The 19,672-nt window shown below is 42.2% G+C and overlaps 1 long non-coding RNA gene across 1 annotated transcript in view; it reads left to right on the top strand.

The window, feature by feature from the left end:
* The window catches only part of LOC149437168 (uncharacterized), a 29,924-nt gene extending 16,191 nt beyond the window's left edge, over nucleotides 1–13,733 (top strand). The window contains exon 2 of the long non-coding RNA XR_016308162.1: nucleotides 13,156–13,733. This is a non-coding gene — a long non-coding RNA (uncharacterized LOC149437168). The remainder of the gene's footprint in view (nucleotides 1–13,155) is intronic.
* The last annotated feature ends 5,939 nt before the right edge of the window (nucleotides 13,734–19,672 follow it).

Below are 19,672 nucleotides of genomic sequence, written 5' to 3'. Positions count from 1 at the left end.
CTGATGCAGTGCGGAATTTGTAGCATCACAATCACATCCGGTTCACATGGACCAATGCAGGTGTGTATGTTAACGACACCCCCACATCGGTCCACAAAACGCTGTGCGATGTGCAGTGATGTGTGTGAATACCTATGCGATCCAATTCTAGTGCGGACTAAAAAAGGGTCCTGCACCTTTTTGGTGCGGTGCAAATAGAGCCTTACAAAATGTATGGCTCTAATCGTACCCCATACAAACCGCATGTGATTTGTACAGGAATGCGGTGCGGTTCCTGTGCGAATCACATGGGATTTCCACAACCGTTGTAGTACGAACCTAGGCTAAAGCAGATGATGCTGCAATACAACTCCTCAATGCCTCCTCACCACCTGTGAAATGCTTTCTGAAGAGCGATCCAAGCACATAATGCCCTTCAGAGAGCAACACTATTGTAAACTAGTCATAAAGCCCAACTCCAGTTTCTCACCCTCCCATCCAGCAATGTTTTATAGAATGGTGCTTATGATCAGGTGGAAAGGGTGGGGGAGAAGCTCCGTGCCCCCGCCTTCTCTTTAGGCACTCAGTTGTCAAAATGCTGCCAGAAAATAGAACATTGTGTATATGCCCCCCTCCCATTTTATTTTGCCCAGGGCACCATTTTGTCTAAAACCAGCCCTGCATGTGAGCACTGTGCTATGGAGCTGTAATGCCCAGACTGCGTAATAACAGTGAGCCCAGGGGGTGTGTCATTGACAGCCTAGCCTCTTATGAATGTGTTTAGATGATGATGAGTGTCATTCATTTGGAAGTGGCTGTGTAGGGACCATTCATGGACGATGAAGAGTGTGGAGAAGGAAAGAAGTGTATTTGCATTAGTGGTTACATCCTGCTTTAGCAAGAGTTTAAAATGTCTAGCTTGGCCCTTACTGTTAGGGCTCCTGATTATGATTTTTTTCTCCATGCTGCTGCATATGGTGATACAAGAATAAAGGTTTCCACACCACCATACTCTTCCAGTGCACCAGCCATTGGCTGTATTGGGGAAAAATAAGACATTGTCTAACATCTAATAAAAATAGCAGAGACTCATTACAGCTGAGCCCTGGCTGCACCTACACTGCAAGCATGCAGACAGAATGCTCAGCTCACTAAGATGAATGAGTTATATTAACTCATTTCATGATTTTTATCTTAGAAGTATCCCTTAGGTGTGAAAATGTTCTTTTGTTACATAAAACTGTTAAAAGACTAATTTATCATGAATTGTTATATCTCAAAGGGTTATTATATCACCGTCTCTGACAGCTTCTCTTTCTGCTCTCCTTAAAAGATTCCTAATTGAAAATCACTGTTGTTACCAGCCTGCAGCTAGCAGTATAGAAGTGGTGCTTGTTAATCTTTATGAACTGACTTTTACATCAATAACAGTGTGTGGGTGGTAAACATAAAATGTCTGGAAAATTCAACTGATACATGCAGCAATGCCTTTAGTGAACTATAAAGTTCATCTTCACACATGAGAAGAGTAGGTTACACCAAGGGCCAATTTAAAGCAGAGCGTGGATAAAGCTATCTGCTGGATACCGTAGAATTATTCAACAACATGGCTTCATTTTGTGTCCCATTCACGTGCACTTTCCTATGGAGTTCTTTCTGCTTAAAGGATAAGTTCACCTTTGGAACATGTTATATGTTCCACCCCTTATTTAGGGTGGAACATGTATATTGTTCTAGCTCCTGTCTCTTTGCCCCCATCTCCACCACAACCAGTGACAGCATGCGAGGAATCTTCTCTACCCTCCCGCTGTCTCAGTTTATAAACTTCACAGTCATGCAAGGTCTTTGGGGTTTTGCTAACAGCGTTTACTTTTCTAAAGCACTTTTTCTGTCACTATTTAAATAGCTTTTTTTCTTTTCCTTCCCTCAGTCTGCTAATTAAGGGGAGGGGTAAATTGGTCACAGGTGCTACAGGTACTATAGAACTTTCTGTAAAACTCACTCTGAGCTTGCCTGTATTTTGCTAGCTGGACCTTTGACCAAGTGGACATTTGATTAAACGGAGTTAAAAAACTGGAGTTGAAATCATGAGTCTTCTAACCTGTAAGTGACAACTGATATTTCCTGTTAGTAATATTAACCACTTGCCTACCGGGCACTTATACCCCCTTCGTGCCCAGGCCAATTTTCAGCTTTCAGCACTGTCGCACTTTGAATGACAATTGCGCGGTCATGAAACACTTAACCCATATGACATTTTTATCATTTTTTTTCACACAAATAGAGCTTTCTTTTGGTAGTAAGTACTCGCCGCTGGGTGTCTTATTTTTGCGATATAAACAAAAAAGAGCAAAAATTTTGAAAGTTTTTTTCTTTGTTTCTATTATAAAACTTTGCAAACAGGTAATTTTTTCTCCTTCACTGATGTGTGTTGATGAGGCTGCACTGATAGGCAGCACTTATGGCCCATGATAGGCGGCACTGATGAGGTGGCACGGATAGGTGGCACTGATAGGTGGCACTGATGAGGCGGCACTGATGAGGCTGCACTGATATGCAACAAAGATGGCACTACTGGGCAACACTGACTGGCGGCACTGCTGGGCAGCACTGACTGGCGGCACTGCTGGGCAACAATGTTGGGTGGCACTGATGGGGGGCACTGTTGGGTGGCACTGATGGGGGGCACTGGTGGGTGGCACTACTAGGCACAGGTGGGTGGCACTGATGGGCACTTGTGGGTGGCACTGCTAGGCACAGGTGGGCGGCACTGGTGGGTGGCACTCATCATCAGGGCACTGACCATCAGTGCCCTGATGATTGGATGATTGGTGTTGATCCGTCTTCTGACAATTGCCAGTTATTGGCGGTACTTTCCTCACGCGTGACAGCGTGAGGAAAGTGCAGCCGATAGCCGGCAACTGCATTGACTGGTGATCTGCTGTGTCATTGGACACAGCTGATCACGTGGTAAAAGGACGCTGTGATTGGCCTTTTACCACATCACGTAATCAGCTGTGTCCGTAGGACACAGCGATCTTGGAGAGCGCCGGGGCGCACGGGAGGGCGTGTTCTGGGAGTACATCATATGATGCCCTCCCAGAACTGGCTGGCCGCGGTTAAGCTGTCATTCGGCTATCTGCGGTTGGCAAGTGGTTAATATTGTAACTGGGATATGAGTGCTAGCGAGGTTGAAGGTTTTTTGCAGTGCACAGTGTGCCACATGTATGCAGCAATAGAGCAACAGCTCCAGGATGGATACCGCTGCAACTGATGTGAGCTTGTTGCCCTTCTGGAAGCTCGTGTTAGAGATCTGGAGAAGCAAGTTGCAACACTGGGCAGAACCGACAACCTTGAAAGGGGTCTTCTGCTCTCTGAGCAGGTACCTAATGGGATTGATGTGGAGGGGCTAATCAGGATTATCAGGTAGGAAGATGGCTCACTGTAACAAGAGGGAGTGGTAGTGGCTCACAGAAAAACTAGACCAGCCCTGGGTTTGAGCACTCAAACAGATTTGCCAAGTTGGGTGAAAATACAGACCATCTGTGTGGGGAGATCAGACCATCTGGGAGGAGTGGTGAGGGTAGTGCAGGAAGACCTAGACAGTTGGTGGTAATAGGGAATTCTATAATCAGAAGGATTGATGGAATAATTTGTCACCAGGATCACCTCAACCAAATGGTTTGCTGTCTCCCTGGTGCCAGGATTCGGCATTTGGTGGACCGGGTTGATAAATTACTGGGAGGTGCTGAGCATTACCCAGCTATCTTGGTCAACATTGGAACCAATGACAGAATGCATGGAAGGTAGAAGCTCCTAAAGAATCAATTTAAAGAACTAGGCTGCAAGTTGAAGGGGAGGACCTCCAAGGTGATATTCTCTGAAATATTACGTGTGCCATGCGCAACTCAGGAAAGACAGGGGGAGATTAGAGAACTAAATACATGGCTAAAGACCTGGTGTAAGAGGGAAGGATTTGGGTTTCTAGAAGGATTTGCTGGAGGAGAGGTTTATGGGATCGCTGGAGGAGTATTTAAACTAGGATCGAGGGGGGAAGGAAAATTAAATTATAATGGGGCAGACAGATCAGACAGGGGTCAGTCCTTGTTGGAGGGTGGAATGGGGAAAGATGGGGGGAGGGCTATGGCAGGTGATAAGAAGGTTCCCATGTTACAAACAACCATTAGAATTGGTACCATTTGTATGAAAATAAAAAATATGCAAAATACGTGTGCAAAAGGTGTCAGTGAGTTAAAGTGTTTGTTCACCAATGCTAGAAGTCTGCCAAGCAAAATAGGTGAGTTGGTAGCTTTGGTGCATGAAGAGAACTATGATTTAATTGGTATTGTTGAATCTTGGTTTCATTCTTCACATGACTGGTCCATTAATATTCCTGGCTATGTTCTCTTTCAGAGAGATAGGGTAAAAAGGAAAGGTGGTGGTGTCTGCCTCTGTCTGAGAAGTGATTTCAGAGTGAGTGTGAAAGAGGACCTAGTTGATGGAGAGTGTGATGAGGCTGAAGCATTCTGGGTGGAACTGTACATGGGGGTGCATACTACAAAAGGTAATCATTGGAGTTGGTTATAGGCCACCCAGTGTTAATGAGGAGGTGGAGACTCAGCTCCATGCACAGATCAAAAGGGCTGCAAGGACCAGGGGATTTTAACTACCCGGAAATTGACTAGAGTAATGGCACTGCAGGACCAGTTAAAGGGCAAAAATGTATAAACCTACTACAGGACAATTTTATGGTACAGTTCATAGAGGCCCCAACTAGGAATGATGCTCTGCTGGACCTGGTAATCTCAAACCATGTGGAGCTTATTATTAATGTCCTGTCACGTACCTGATTGGAGACTGAAATGACGAGGTCAGCCTCACTTGTGTCACTAGCCCTGACCCCACTGGAAGTGGCACAGAGGGTGTCTAGGGACCAGGGGGACAAGAGCGCCAGCAGATGTTGTTTGCAGCTGGAGACTTTGGAAGACTGATGAACCTCTGATTCAGGAACAGTAGTGATATGCAGAGTTGGTATGGTAGGTCGCCAGGTGTGCACCAGAGCAAGGCAGGAAGCTGGAATGGGAGACAGGAGCAATGTCATAGGAATAGCTGGGGACATCAACGGGTGGACAGCGAGGTACCAAATCATAAGCAGGCCAAAGTCAGGAGCAGAGCCGAAGTCAGGAACAAGTATCAAGCAGGAGAGTAATCAGAGTCAGGTCAGGAACAAGCCGGGTCAGCAACAAGGAAATCACACAGGAACGAGCAGGAAATGGGGAACAGCTGAAGACCAGTCAGCACTGAGCACAGGTAGAGGCATCTTTTAAATAGTCCGTCTGGTGCCAATCTTCACCGTGCGTGTGCGCGATCGCACATTTCTTTGCGCATGTGCACTTCTATTTGCCAATCGTCTCACCGGGATTCCCGTACATGTCCATATAAAAAAACATCTGGGTAGCAGTGACCATAACATGATTTAATTTATTAGCTGTAAACAAGAAGCACATACAGGAAAAATAAAAATGCTCAACTTTAAGAGAGCTAATTTTCCAAGGCTGAGAGCTGCTCTCCAGGACTTAGACTGGGAGGGAATATTGGCATCGATGAATACAACACAGAAATGGGACTTCTTCAAAAAGACTATGTAAACACACTGTAAAATATATTCCCATGGGCAACAAGTTTAAAAGGCCTAAAATCAGACCTATTTTGATACGGCCAAAGTTAAAAAAAGCTATAGATAATAAGAAAAGAGCTTTTATTAAATATAAAAATGAAGGAGCGCGATCATCGTTTAAACATTAGAAAGAATATAACAGAATGTGTGAAAAGTAAATCAAGGCCGGAAAAATTGAAAACGAACAACAGATTGCAAAAGATAGCAGGACAAACTCCCCCAAAATTCTTCAAATATATTAATAGTAAAAATCTCAGGTCTGAGCATGTAGGCCCTTTGCAAAATTATCTAGAGTGGCTGACTGGGGACAAAGAAAAGGCAAATCTTTTTAAATAACTTCTTTAGCTCTGTGTATACAAAGGAGCATGGGGGAGCTCTTGTCCATAATGGGCATGGTATTGACACAGCCCCAGATGATACACATTGGCTCACATTTGATATGATCCAAAAATATTTAGACAGAATAAAGGTGAATAAAGCACCTGTACCGGCATACACCCTTGGGTGCTTAAAGAATTGAGCTCTGTCATTTCAAAGCCATTGTTTCAAATTTTTAGGGACTCTTTAATGACTGGCATAGTACCACTGGATTGGTGTAAGGCCAATGTGGTGCCTATATTTTAAAAGGGATCAAAATCTTTACCAAGTAATTATAGACCTGTTAGTTTAACATCTATAGTTGGGAAGATACTGGAGAGTTTAATAAAAGACCACACAGATGAGTTCTTGATTGATAAAAATAATTTAAGCAACAGACAGCATGGATTCATGAAAGATAGAAGTTGTCAAACAAATTTGATTTCTTTTTATGAGGAGGTGAGCTAAACCTTGGACAGAGGGGTGGCAGTAGATGTGGTATACTTGGATTTTGCAAAAATATTTGACACAGTTCCCCACACACGGCTAATGTGTAAGGTAAAGTCTACAGGCTTGAAAAGATCAGCTTGTAAATGGATAGGAAACTGGCTAAAAGATCGTATTCAGAGACTAGTGGTTAATGATTCATACTCTGAACGGTCTAGGGTTGTCAGTGGTGTACCCCAAGGTTCAGTGTTGGGACCCTTACTTTTTAATATATTTATAAACGATATAGGGTCTGGGATGAAAAATCCCATTTCAGTCTTTGCAGATGACACCAAGCTGTGCAGTGGAGTGACGTCCTTACAGGATGTCTCCAACTTACAAGCCGACCTCAATGCACTGTTTAATTGGGCAACTATGTGGCAAATGAGGTTTAATGTTGATAAATGTAAGGTTAAGCACTTGGGGGCTAAGAATATGCATGCATCATACATACTAGAGGGAGTACAACTGGAGGAATCTATGGTGGAGAAGGATCTGGGAGCTCTAGTAGATCACAACCTTAATAATTAGTGGTGCACCAAAATTTAAATTCTGGTGCTGAAACCAAAACTTCAAAATGCACTTGGCTGAAAACCGAAACCGAAATGTGCAGTTTTTAAAACTGAATATATATTTTTTGGAAAAAAATACACTTTGATTTAAAAAAAACACAATATATACCCCAATTTTTTGTAAAATATGAAAGAGGATGTTACGGTGACTAAATAGATACCCAACATGCACACGCTCGTGGAATGGCATGAAACTGCGGTACTTAAGAATCGCCATGGGTGATGCTTTCAAAATTTCTACAGTGCGAGAATTATTGCTCTTGCTCTGACGTTCATGGCAATATCTCACATGTGTGGTTTGAACACCGTTTACATATGTGGGCATGTCCTACGTATGCGTTCACCACTACATGCAAGCACGGGGGGGGGGGGGCGGGGCACTTTAAACTTTTTTTAATTTACTTAATGTTTGTTTTTTTTTTGCACTGTCCCTTTAACAACATTTTTAATCACTTTCATTCTTATCACAAGGAATGCAAGCATCCCTTGTGATAGAAATAATTGGTGACAGGTCCTCTTTATGAGGAGATATGGGGTCAGTAAGACCCCACATCTCTCCTCTGCAATATAAAGCATTAGATAAAAAAAAGTATTGATTCAGTGCTGTAAAAAAAAAAAAAAAATGGCCGGAACCAGAAGTGACATTGCTCCGGTTCTTCAAGGGCATAGAGATGAGTGGAGGCCATCTTTCCTTCACTAATCTCCATGCCCAGTGCCTGGATTGTTTGATGGTTTCTCAGGTAAGGCTGAGAACTACCAAGTGGCAGGCGGCGGCAAGGGGCGGAGTTTTTTTGTTTCAGCCACTGAAATTTCGATGCATCCCTATTAATAATGGCATTCAATGCCGAGCTGCAGTTTCTAAAGTGAGAAAAATCCTTTTTTGTATTAAGAGGTATAGACTCCAGAGAGAGAGATATCATTTTACCCCTGTACAAACCATTAGTAAGACCTCATCTGGAATATGCAGTTCGGTTTGGGGCACAATTCACAAAAAGAACATTGGGGAACTGGAGAAAGTACACAGAAGGCAACCAAACTGATACGAGGCATGGAGGAGCTCAGCTATGAGAAAAGATTAGAGGAACTGAATTTATTCTCTCTTGAGAAGAGGAGGTTAAGGGGGGATGTGATCAACATGTATAAATACAGTCAGGTCCATAAATATTGGGACATCGACACAATTCTAACATTTTTGGCTCTATACACCACCACAATGGATTTGAAATGAAACGAACAAGATGTGCTTTAACTGCAGACTGTCAGCTTTAATTTGAGGGTATTTACATCCAAATCAGGTGAACGGTGTAGGAATTACAACAGTTTGCATATGTGCCTCCCACTTGTTAAGGGACCAAAAGTAATGGGACAAGTGGCTTCTCAGCTGTTCCATGGCCTGGTGTGTGTTATTTCCTCATTATCCCAATTACAATGAGCAGATAAAAGGTCCAGAGTTCATTTCAAGTGTGCTATTTGCATTTGGAATCTGTTGCTGTCAACTCTCAAGATGAGATCCAAGGAGCTGTCACTATCAGTGTAGCAAGCCATCATTAGGCTGAAAAAACAAACCCATCAAAGAGATAGCAAAAACATTAGGCGTGGCCAAAACAACTGTTTGGAACATTCTTAAAAAGAAGGAACGCATCGGTGAGCTCAGCAACACCAAAAGACCCGGAAGACCACAGAAGACAACTGTGGTGGATGACCGAAGAATTCTTTCCCTGGTGAAGAAAACACCCTTCACAACAGTTGGCCAGATCAAGAATACTCTCCAGGAGGTAGGTGTATGTGTGTCAAAGTCAACAATCAAGAGAAGACTTCACCAGAGTGAATACAGAGGGTTCACCACAAGATGTAAACTATTGGTGAGCCTCAAAAACATTAAGGCCAGATTAGAGTTTGCCAAACGACATCTAAAAAAGCCTTCACAGTTCTGGAACAACATCCTATGGACAGATGAGACCAAGATCAACTTGTACCAGAGTGATGGGAAGAGAAGAGTATGGAGAAGGAAAGGAACTGCTCATGATCCTAAGCATACCACCTCATCAGTGAAGCAAGGTGGTGGTAGTGTCATGGCGTGGGCATGTATGGCTGCCAATGGAACTGGTTCTCTTTTATTTATTGATGATGTGACTGCTGACAAAAGCAGCAGGATGAATTCTGAAGTGTTTCAGGCAATATTATCTGCTCATATTCAGCCAAATGCTTCAGAACTCATTGGACGCCGCTTCACAGTGCAGTTGGACAATGACCCAAAGCATACTGCAAAAGCAACCAAAGAGTTTAAGGGAAAAAAGTGGAATGTTCTGCTATGGCCAAGTCAATCACCTGACCTGAATCCTATTGAGCATGCATTTCACTTGCTGAAGACAAAACTGAAGGGAAAATGCCCCAAGAACAAGCAGGAACTGAAGACAGTTGCAGTAGAGGCCTGGCAGAGCATCACCAGGGATGAAACCCAGCGTCTGGTGATGTCTATACGTTCCAGACTTTAGGCTGTAATTGACTGCAAAGGATTTGCAACCAAGTATTAAAAAGTGAAAGTTTGATTTATGATTATTATTCTGTCCCATTACTTTTGGTCCCTTAACAAGTGGGAGGCACATATGCAAACTGTTGTAATTCCTACACTGTTCACCTGATTTGGATGTAAATACCCTCAAATTAAAGCTGACAGTCTGCAGTTAAAGCACATCTTGTTCGTTTCATTTCAAATCCATTGTGGTGGTGTATAGAGCCAAGAATGTTAGAATTGTGTCGATGTCCCAATATTTATGGACCTGACTGTACATCAGTGGTTCATATAGTGAACTCGGTGTAGAGGTATTCGCCCTGAGGTCATCACAGAGGACAAGGGGGCACTCTTTACATCTGGAGGAAAATACATTTAATCTCCAAACACGGAAAGGTTTCTTCACAGTAAGAGCTGTGAAAATGTGGAATAGACTCCCTCAAGAGCTTATTCTGGCCAGCTCAGTGGATTGCTTTAAAAAAGGCCTGGATTGTTTCTTAGATACCCAGAATATAACTGGATACTAACATTTATAGGTAAAGTTGTTCCAGGGAATATCCGATTGCCTCTCTGGATCAGGTAGGAATTTTTTTCCCCTGTGGGAGCAAATTGGATCATGCTTTGCTGGGTTTTTTTGCCTTTCTCTGGATCAACTGTGGGTATAGGATTATAACTTCTTTTTTTTATGGTTGAACTAAATGGACTTTTGTCTTTTTTTTTCAGCCAAACTAACTATGTAACTATGACTGCATTATTCATTCACAGAGTTCTGTACATGAATAAACTACAAGTACCATCTCCCATTGCGGCTGACGACTTGGAGTTCTCAATGAACTGCAAGGGCACTACTGAGCGCTCTCGTAGTTCATTGATTCTTCCTGCAACTCAGTAACTGTCTGTCTGTATGAAGTACAGGCAACAGTGCACTGAGAGTCTGCAGGAGCCTGGCATTGCACCCGCAATTAGCTGATCATGGGTGCAATGCTTCAGTGTTCAAAAATAATAATTCCACTTTTTTTACCTGTAAAAACATGTGCATTTAATATTTTTATTATCATTTAACTATGCAAAGAGAAATCCATGATATGATAAGAGACCAGTCACAAGACTTTTTATTTAAGCCCAATAAAAAGTAAGGACAGCATGAAGAAAACTTAGAAAAATATAATAAAGCATGTCCTTGTAAAAACATAAACTTAGTCTATCGTTCAAAGTTTGCTTCAGTGAGAAATTTGGCATTCACTTTCATTCACATTTTTTTCTGATACCAGAGTTCATCATGAAATCAGAACAACTAGTACTTCAGGGTGACATGCTCAGCTTGTTTCAGGGCTGAGCTGAGTTTTGGCCTGGCTGCCTGGTTTGAGTTTTGGCCTGGCTGCCTGGTTTGAGTTTTGGCCTGGCTGCCTGGTTTGAGTTTTGGCCTGGCTGCCTGGTTTGAGTTTTGGCCTGGCTGCCTGGTTTGAGTTTTGGCCTGGCTGCCTGGTTTGAGTTTTGGCCTGGCTGCCTGGTTTGAGTTCTGGCCTGGCTGCCTGGTTTGAGTTCTGGCCTGACTAGCCTCAATTCTGGTCTGGATGTATGATCTGATTTCCAGTCTAGTTGGCTGGTTGGAGTTCTGTCCTTGGATGACTTGTTTGAGTTCTGAACTGGCTGGTTGAGCTGTGTTCTGGTCTGGCTGGGTTTTTGCTTGGCTGTCTGAGCTGAACTGGCTGGCTAGTTTGCATTCTGGACTGGCTGACTGGGTTGATTTGTGACCAGGTTACCTGGTTCGAGTCCTGGCTTAGTTGGCTGGTTTGAGTACTGATATGGGTGGCTGGCTTGACTTCGTGTCTGACTGAATGGGCTGAGTTCTGGCCTGAGTTCTTTCCTAGCTGGCAGCACTGAGTTCTGTCCTGGCTGACTGGTTTATATTCTGTCCTGGCTGGCTATGCTGGGTTTGGCATGTAAGAGCAGTGTATTAGGGGTTAGGCATAACTAATGCAGAGTTCAGGGGTCAGTAGTATGTAATGCTAAGTGCAGGGGTCAGTCGTTTGTAATGCAGAGTTCAGAGGTCAACAGTTTGTGATGCAGAGTTCAGAAGTCAGTAGTTTGTAATGCAGAGTTCAGAGGTCAGAAGATTGTATTGCAGAGTTCAGTGGTTAGTAGTTTGTAATGCAGAAACATTATTCCAAGCCTTCAATATTTCTCATAGGTTGCCATTTACAGTATGCCAGCATTTACATCCCCTGGCTGGGGGCAATATTTCTTTTCTCCACCCACCTCCCTTCTGCCTTCCCTCATATGCAGAGTGGCACAGATATATAGTTACCTATTTTGGCCCTCTAATTACCACTGCCTTCTTCTTTTTCAATTCCAGATATTTGTACTGTATACAATCTCCTGGAATGGAAATGAGATAGATAAGGACAGGAAGAAATGTAGCTATGCTGCTTCCCTTTATCACTGCATATGAAGGGAGAAGAACTTCAGAGAAAAGGTTGCCAACCTTCATTATAGAATTTCAGTTGAATTACAGCTTTGAGCCAACATCACACCCTTGCATCACCTGGCTGAGCAGGAAAGATGCTGGTGATATACCACTGTGTACCAGGGGCTAGATATATGGCCAGCTTGAACACTGTGATGGGCCTGATGAAGGAGCAGAATTATAAAATGCATCCATGATGTAGCCTCAAGGAACAATGATAGAATGAAAGTCACTCTGTCACAGTCTTAAGGATCATATTTATGAAACCCCTGAAATTCCAGGCACATTTATGCTATCTAAAGTACAGTGAATGTGATGTGGGCAGGTGTTTATCCTGGTGAATGTATGGTAAATATTAAATGTACAGTAGCTTTTTATAAATGGTCCAGAATGTGGACGGCTCTTTTTTGGCACAGAGTCTGATTGTCTGCCCTAGGAAATGCCATTTTATCACATTATCTAAATAATGATGAATCATTGTACATTGCTCAATAGAAATATATTTCTGTGCCAAAGATTATTTGGCATACAAATATTAAAAAAACTACGTATTACTTTATATGAAGTTTATTTGATCTAAATTATTTAATGTGTTTTTTTTTTTCTACTTATTTTTCAGAAAGTTTCATTGTCCATTTTATGTATTTTTTTATTTACCCCTGCAGTTATATGAATATTTAGAATCATCTGTAATATATTGTAATGTATTATGTTAAAAAAAATTTTTAAATGTATAAATAATAATTTTTCATCAAATTAACATGTCAATGGTATAGAAATTACATTTCTATACTGATTTGTATTTATTTAGTGTTCTAGTCTTGTTAATTGTAATCTCTGTATTGCTGTGAACATTGAACCAGTTAGACACGTCATCACCTTTTCTGCATGAGCGATAGGGATATTAATCAGATGAAAGGCATAGAGTTTAAACAGCTGCAAATACTTTTCATTAAACTAGTGTAAAAATGAAAACAATTCTCTTTCAGTGTAATTGTTGATTAGATATAAGTTAATTTTTTGTGTGTGTTAATTTAATTAATTTTTAGTTAATTAATTAATTTGAATTATTTCACTTTTGTTATTTTTTGTTTTTGCTTAACAGGGGAATAGAACAACAAAGTCTACAAATATTCAATATATTGCTGCAGTAAGTGATTCTCCTTGTTATGTGGGATAATTGTATGCCTCAGAGGATGATTTTCTAGTTTCCCCATGACCTGTTGATGTTCATGCAGAGTATCCGGTTAGGCTCAGAGGACTACAGAAAGGAGACTATTCCTTTGAATTTTATTGGACATTATGTAAATATTGTCATAACATATTAAAAAAAAAAAACTCCTTTTAGCAAATGTTGTCAAATCAAATTCTGTTTTTATTCTATGACCTACCTTGATTTAGTTTTAAGTAATTGAAACACTTCACTTAGCTTTCATTAAAAAATTGACTTATGAACACTTTCTAAGATGCATGTATCCTTGCATATGACTGTATCACTTCTGTATATGGTTGTATCACTTCCAAAAAAATCTTAATTTTGCTTAGCAAAATACTTGTAAATGTATCAGATGTGTTGTTAATTTATATACAGCAATTGTAATGTAATCAGTTTTGGCATCTTGCAAAATTCCTCAATATTAATTTATGCAATTTAAATAATAAAATATGGCATTCTCATTCCAAGTGGTTGACACAAATGGTTATGATTTCTTATTAGGATTTTGACGATAAAATTGATTTATTTTTATTAACCACTTGCCCTCCAGAGGATTTACCCCCCTTCCTGACCAGGCCATTTTTTGCAATACGGTGCTGCATTACTTTAACTGACAATTGCGCAATCTTGCAATTCTACACTCAACTGAAATGTACTTTTTTTTTTTTCCACGAATAGAGCTTATTTCCGGTGGTATTTGATTATCTGTGTGTTTTTTTATTTTTTGCGCTATAAAAAACAGACCAACAATTTTGAGAAAAAAAATATTTTTCACTTTTTTTTATTAAACATGTCCAGTAAAAAAATTAAAAAAATCAAATTTTGTCATAAATTTAGGCCAACATGTATTCTACTACATGTCTTTGCTAAAAATCCCAATATATGTAAATTAATTGGTATATGTGAAAGTTATAGCATCTACAAATGGCGGTATATATACTGGATCTTTTCTTTCTTACTAGTAATGGCGGCGATCAGCGACTTATAATGGGACTGCGGCGAGCATTCTGACACTGGGGGGAACTGACTTGGTGTCACTGACAGAGCCATACAAAGCAGTGTGCAGGAGCTGACAGGGGAGAGATCTGTATTGTTTACATACAGGTCTGTAACCCGTCAGAAATCCTCGGAGATCGCCAGGTGCCAGCGGGGAATCACCAGCTGGGACCCCGTGATTGACAGCCGAGGCCTCAAATGGCAGCGTTGGTAGGGCACACGCACAACCTCTACCTGGAACTGCAAAATTATGTGTATGTATATGTAATTTTGCGCACTCGTGCCACCCTGTATCAGTATTTCTGCTGTAGGGCAGTGTGGAAGCGGTTAAGGGCTGGTTCACACCAGATGCTTTTCAGTGCATTTTAAAACTGAAACAAAAATGCATGCACAGTTTTTTCCATGTATTCCAATGGCCCTAGTTCACAATAGTCTGGTCAGTTAACAAAAGTAGAAGTTGCTGCATTTTTTTTTTTGTCTAGAACGCATCCATAATGTGGCAAAAAAGCATGTGAACATACCAGAACACACAGGAACACACAATTTTCTGAATTACAATTAAGAGTTTTCAAGTATCAAGTCATTTGCTCTTGTTTTTAAAACTGTGGTTGTTTTAACAATTTTATTCACTTTTTTTTTTGGTTTAGGAAGCAACATTTCCTTTGACGTTCACGTAACATACATTTTACAACAGTTCCGTTCTCTCCCCTGTATATCCCTTGTGGACCAGAGCAATCTTATTTTTTCAAAGTTTTTATTGATTTACAATAAACAAAAATACAAACATTGTTTCCAAATAGAGGACAATAGAAAGAAAAATTAAAGAGATATGTAAGTATCTCTTACTACATGTACAAAATGTGAGCTATATGGACAATAAAGATTGTATTGTGCACGGCATTGTTATAGCTCACCACTGCATATATATTAGAAGTTCTCAACTCCAGCTTGGCCCTCCTGTACATCAACTATTGAAAATGTGTCTCCACCCAGGGCCGGGGGGAGGGGGGGCCGAATGAACACAAGCAGTGTGTTGAGGGGGAGTGCTGGCAATGTGGCCGCTCATCCTGCTCCTCACTGACAAGAATGACTGCAGTGTTGCCCTCTTTGCCCTGGGCACTGAATGACCTTGCCCTGGCACTGACTCAATCAATCGGAAGACAACATACTGTGCTGAAATGTGACCATAGGTAACCCCTTCAATGTAACATTGAAGGGGTTACCTATGGTCATAAAGTGTGCAATCATTTAGAGTGCTAAAAACACATTAAAACCAAAGAAGGGGGAAGAGAAAGAGAGGTAGAAGAATAAAAGAAGCATGGAAAAAAAGAGAAATGGGCATAGAGAATAGAAAAGGAATACAAGAGTACAAGAGTCGCTGCTCTCAGCCCAGGTCTTGGCTCCCCACCCCGACGCTAATTTTATGTCTGCAAGTAGTGCAGCAAGGGATTCCAGACCTTTTTGATTCTGGACTGTTTGTCCCAAAGGATACTGGACAAATTCCCATGTAGCATTATCTAAGAAATGTTTTTCTTCGTTGCATCTATATTAACTACAGTTGATTTCCATGCTTTTACAATGGTCATTTTAGCCACTAAGATGTTAACCCCTTGATGCTGATCACACGCAAATAGGCGTCTGGTCCTTGATGCCGAGCGGCCGCATATTTGCATACAATTAAAAAATACATATGTGCTGAGAGCGTGCGCCCTGCACATATGTCCGCTACTCCCGGAAAGGTCCTGATCTCCCCTTTCGATTGGGACCTTTTCCGATCATGTGACAGCGACTGACAGCGGTCACATGACTCTAAAACCCTGCCCCGCCTCCCAGCTTCTGAAACTCTTAAAGGGCCAGAAGGCACCTGTGCCAAGAGGTTAAATAGAAAGAGAAGAGATATAGAAAAGAATGGAAAGATTGGGTGTGTTTTTAGTCCTCTATCAATTCATTCAGAAATGCAATTCTGCTGATTTTTGGCACATTTATATTGGCCACTCAATGGAACATAATGAACACCCTGGAGCAGAGCTGTTTTTACATTTCTGCTGTGTGGTTATTAATTTAATGATGCCTTTGTTGTTGTTTATCTAGTTGCAGACTTTGGGCGTGCTACACACACTCAAAAAAAAAAACAACATTTTCATTGTACACAGGGCATGTGTAACACATCCAGTCTCTGCACTGCTTCTGGGATCCCCCCTTCTAGTATTTTTTTTGTTCCACAAAGTTTATTGAGAAAAAGTCAAAACATATAAATGGTATAAATTGTACAATGTAATACAATGTGCCAAAGAGAAATGCGGTAAAACACAAATCGCACATGCCAAACAATAAGAAATATGCAGGCGAACAAAATAATAAAGCCCTCTCGTGTCACCTGTAACAATAATGAAGTTGAACTTGGAAAAAAAAAAAAAAAAAAAAACGAGAACACAGCAAAAAAAAAAAAAAAGGCAAACACCAATCATAATCACCACATAGCATACAAAATATCACCAAACGAGCAGGATCATTTATTTGCACCCCCAGATATCTTTTATCGTCGAGTAGCAGAGTAGGGGGGAAGGGGATAAAGCTAAAGGTGCTGGGCTTCTGGTGCAAGGAAGAAGTAGCGAAAATATAGAAAGCTCGGTGTTATCCAGGAGGAGCAGCAAAGGTACCACTCAAAGGCAGCCAACGCATATGAAAATTACTCCATGGAATGGGAGAGGCACATGTGCAAGTGTAATCCGGGTGTGAGATTAGGTTGCCTATGGACAGCGGAATAAACATAAGTGTAGAGGAAAAAGAAAAAGGGAAAAAATGAAGTGGAGAAGATGTGAAAAACAGCAAAGACAGTAATGGCAGGTACAGGGCACAACGAGGAAGGAGTCGGGAGGAAAGAAAAAACAAAAAATGGTGAGAAGCTGGAAAGCCAAAGAAGAAAAAGAAAAAAAAAGGGGGGGAAGGGGGGTAAGGGTAAAAGGGGAAGGAGACTAAGGGGGGGGGGGGGGCGGTATGGATAGACATGTCATATAGGTGGAAGCTCCAAGGACAGAGCTGGTGTGCTCGTCCCCTAGGGGATAGAGACATAAAGCAGACAATCGGGCACCAGGGAAAAGGAGTGTCTCACTACCTGATCAGTGAAAAGGATATAATAGAAAAGTGTCATCGACAGCCTAGCAAGGGTCGAGGAGTCAGTACAATACAGAGTGTAATATAAAGCCACAGGTCTGGCTCAGAGTCAGGTAGAAAGACCCATGAGGGATTGGTATTCGGGGGTCGTTCGGAAGTGGATCCAACACGACCAAGTATGGGAGAATTTAGTCGGGTTATCTTGGGAGGAAGCAATCAGCTCCTCCATCTCTGCAATTCTTCCCAGACGAGTGAACCAATCTTTTATTGAGGGGGGTTGAGTAGATCTCCAAAGCACAGGAAGACAAAGTCTAGCAGCATTAATCATATGCATTGCTAACGATCGGAAGTATAGACGTTTGGGGAGCGGTGTATGGTGGAGGAGAAATTGGGCCGGGGAGAAATCGAGAGGTAAAGTGGACACTGACGAGGTTATACGGTGGACTTCCCGCCAGAAGGGCAGGACGATAGGACAGGACCACCAAATATGGAGAAGGGACCCATCAGGTGCTCCACATCTCCAACAATTATTAGGTAGAGAAGGGTTAAAACGATGAGTTCTGGAAGGGGTAATGTACCAACGGGAAGCTAGCTTGTATCCGTTTTCTTGGGTCGATACATTCAGCGAACATTTGTGGGAGTATGTAAAAATTTGGTCCCAATCTGAGGAAGAAAAATCTATATCAATGTCTCTCCTCCAAGCTCGGCAAGCGGGGAGCGAGTTAGGATTCCCATCACCGGTGAGAAGGAGGTACATGGATGAGATTAGATGCCGCTGGGGTTCAGCCTTAGAACAAATTGATTCAAAGGGGGTGAGAGGACGAGTCCATTTGTGGCGGTGAGCAGAGGATATGAGAAAATGCCTGATTTGAAGGTAGGCCCAAAAGGGGAAGGTACGATCTTTCATGGTGCTCGCCAAAGAGGAGTAGGATTTCAATTGGCCTTTATGAAAAAAGTGTTCGGCTTTCACCTGGTCATACGGCCAATGTTCCGACAGGAAGGCCTTGTGCATACCCGGAGGGAAGTCCGGGTTTAAGCAAAGGGAGGTTAAAGGGTTGGGGGCATCCGAGATGGAGGCCGACTTGCATGTCAAGCGGAAGATGCGCAAGGTAGGGCCAATCAGTGGATGAGTGAGAAGGGCCTGGGGGGTATGTTTCGTCAAGAGCCACGGGATCGAAGCTATAGGAGAAGGAGAGAAGGAGTTTTCGAGATGCACCCAGTCTTTGGTAGTCGAATGAATATTCCAATCTATAATTCTGCAAAGATGGCAGGCCCAATGATATTGCCTGAGGTCTGGGAGCCCAATCCCACCCCTGGATTTGGGGAGAACCAATTGGCAGAAAGATATGCGCGGACGCTTGTGGTTCCAGAGGAAGAAGGAGCACATTCTCCTACATGAAGCGAAAAAGGCGGGTGGCAATTGGATAGGTAAGGTTTGAAATAAATAGAGGAGGCGGGGGAGAATGTTCATTTTCAATATAGCAGCTTTGCCGAACCAGGAAAAGCATGGTCGATGCCATTTAGTGAGATCTTCCTGAATGGATTTAAGTGCTGGGATAAAGTTTTTTACATAAAGGTCAGAGAGGTCGCACGTAAGCTGAATGCCCAGGTAAGTGAGAGTCTCACTGTCCCATCTAAACGGGAACTGCGATCGGCAAAATGAGACTACATCAGGAGGGAGGGTGACATTGAGGGCGTATGACTTTGAATGGTTGATTCTAAGGTTCGACATGTATTGAAAAAGTGAGAAATCTTTAAGCAAATTGGGCAAGGTGGTCCGAGGTTCCGTTAGAAACAGCAAAATGTCATCCGCATAGGCGGCGAGTTTATACTCTTGAGCCGGTGCGGAAACGCCCTTAATATCTGGGTTGGAACGGAGTTTACGCAGCAGTGGCTCTAATGATAGCACAAAGAGGAGAGGAGAAAGGGGGCAGCCCTGGCGCGTGCCATTGCCTAGAGAGAAATGGTTCGATAAATGGCCATTCACCCGAACCTGTGCCGTGGGTCCAGAATACAGGGTCATGATGAAATTAAGCATGTGTTCTCTCAAACCAATCGCCTGAAGGGTTGCCCTCAAATAATCCCAGGACACTCTGTCAAAGGCCTTCTCAGCGTCCAAAGAGAGAAGGAACCCAGGAGACTTTGATGTGCGAAGCCAATGGATAAGGTTGAGGGCCTTGATAGTATTGTCTCTCGCTTCCCTGCCAGGGATGAAACCCACTTGATCGAGGTTAATCAAAGAAGGGAGTAAGGGGAGGAGACGGTTGGCCAGAATTTTAGCATAAAGTTTCACGTC

The sequence above is a fragment of the Staurois parvus genome, unplaced genomic scaffold (genome assembly GCF_062004578.1).
Source record: "Staurois parvus isolate SC_StPar_1 unplaced genomic scaffold, SC_StPar_1.0 ptg001302l, whole genome shotgun sequence".
Classification (NCBI taxonomy): Eukaryota; Metazoa; Chordata; class Amphibia; order Anura; family Ranidae; genus Staurois; species Staurois parvus.
Note: the sequence above shows the minus strand (reverse complement) of the source record. Positions and strands in the feature narration are given on the sequence as shown.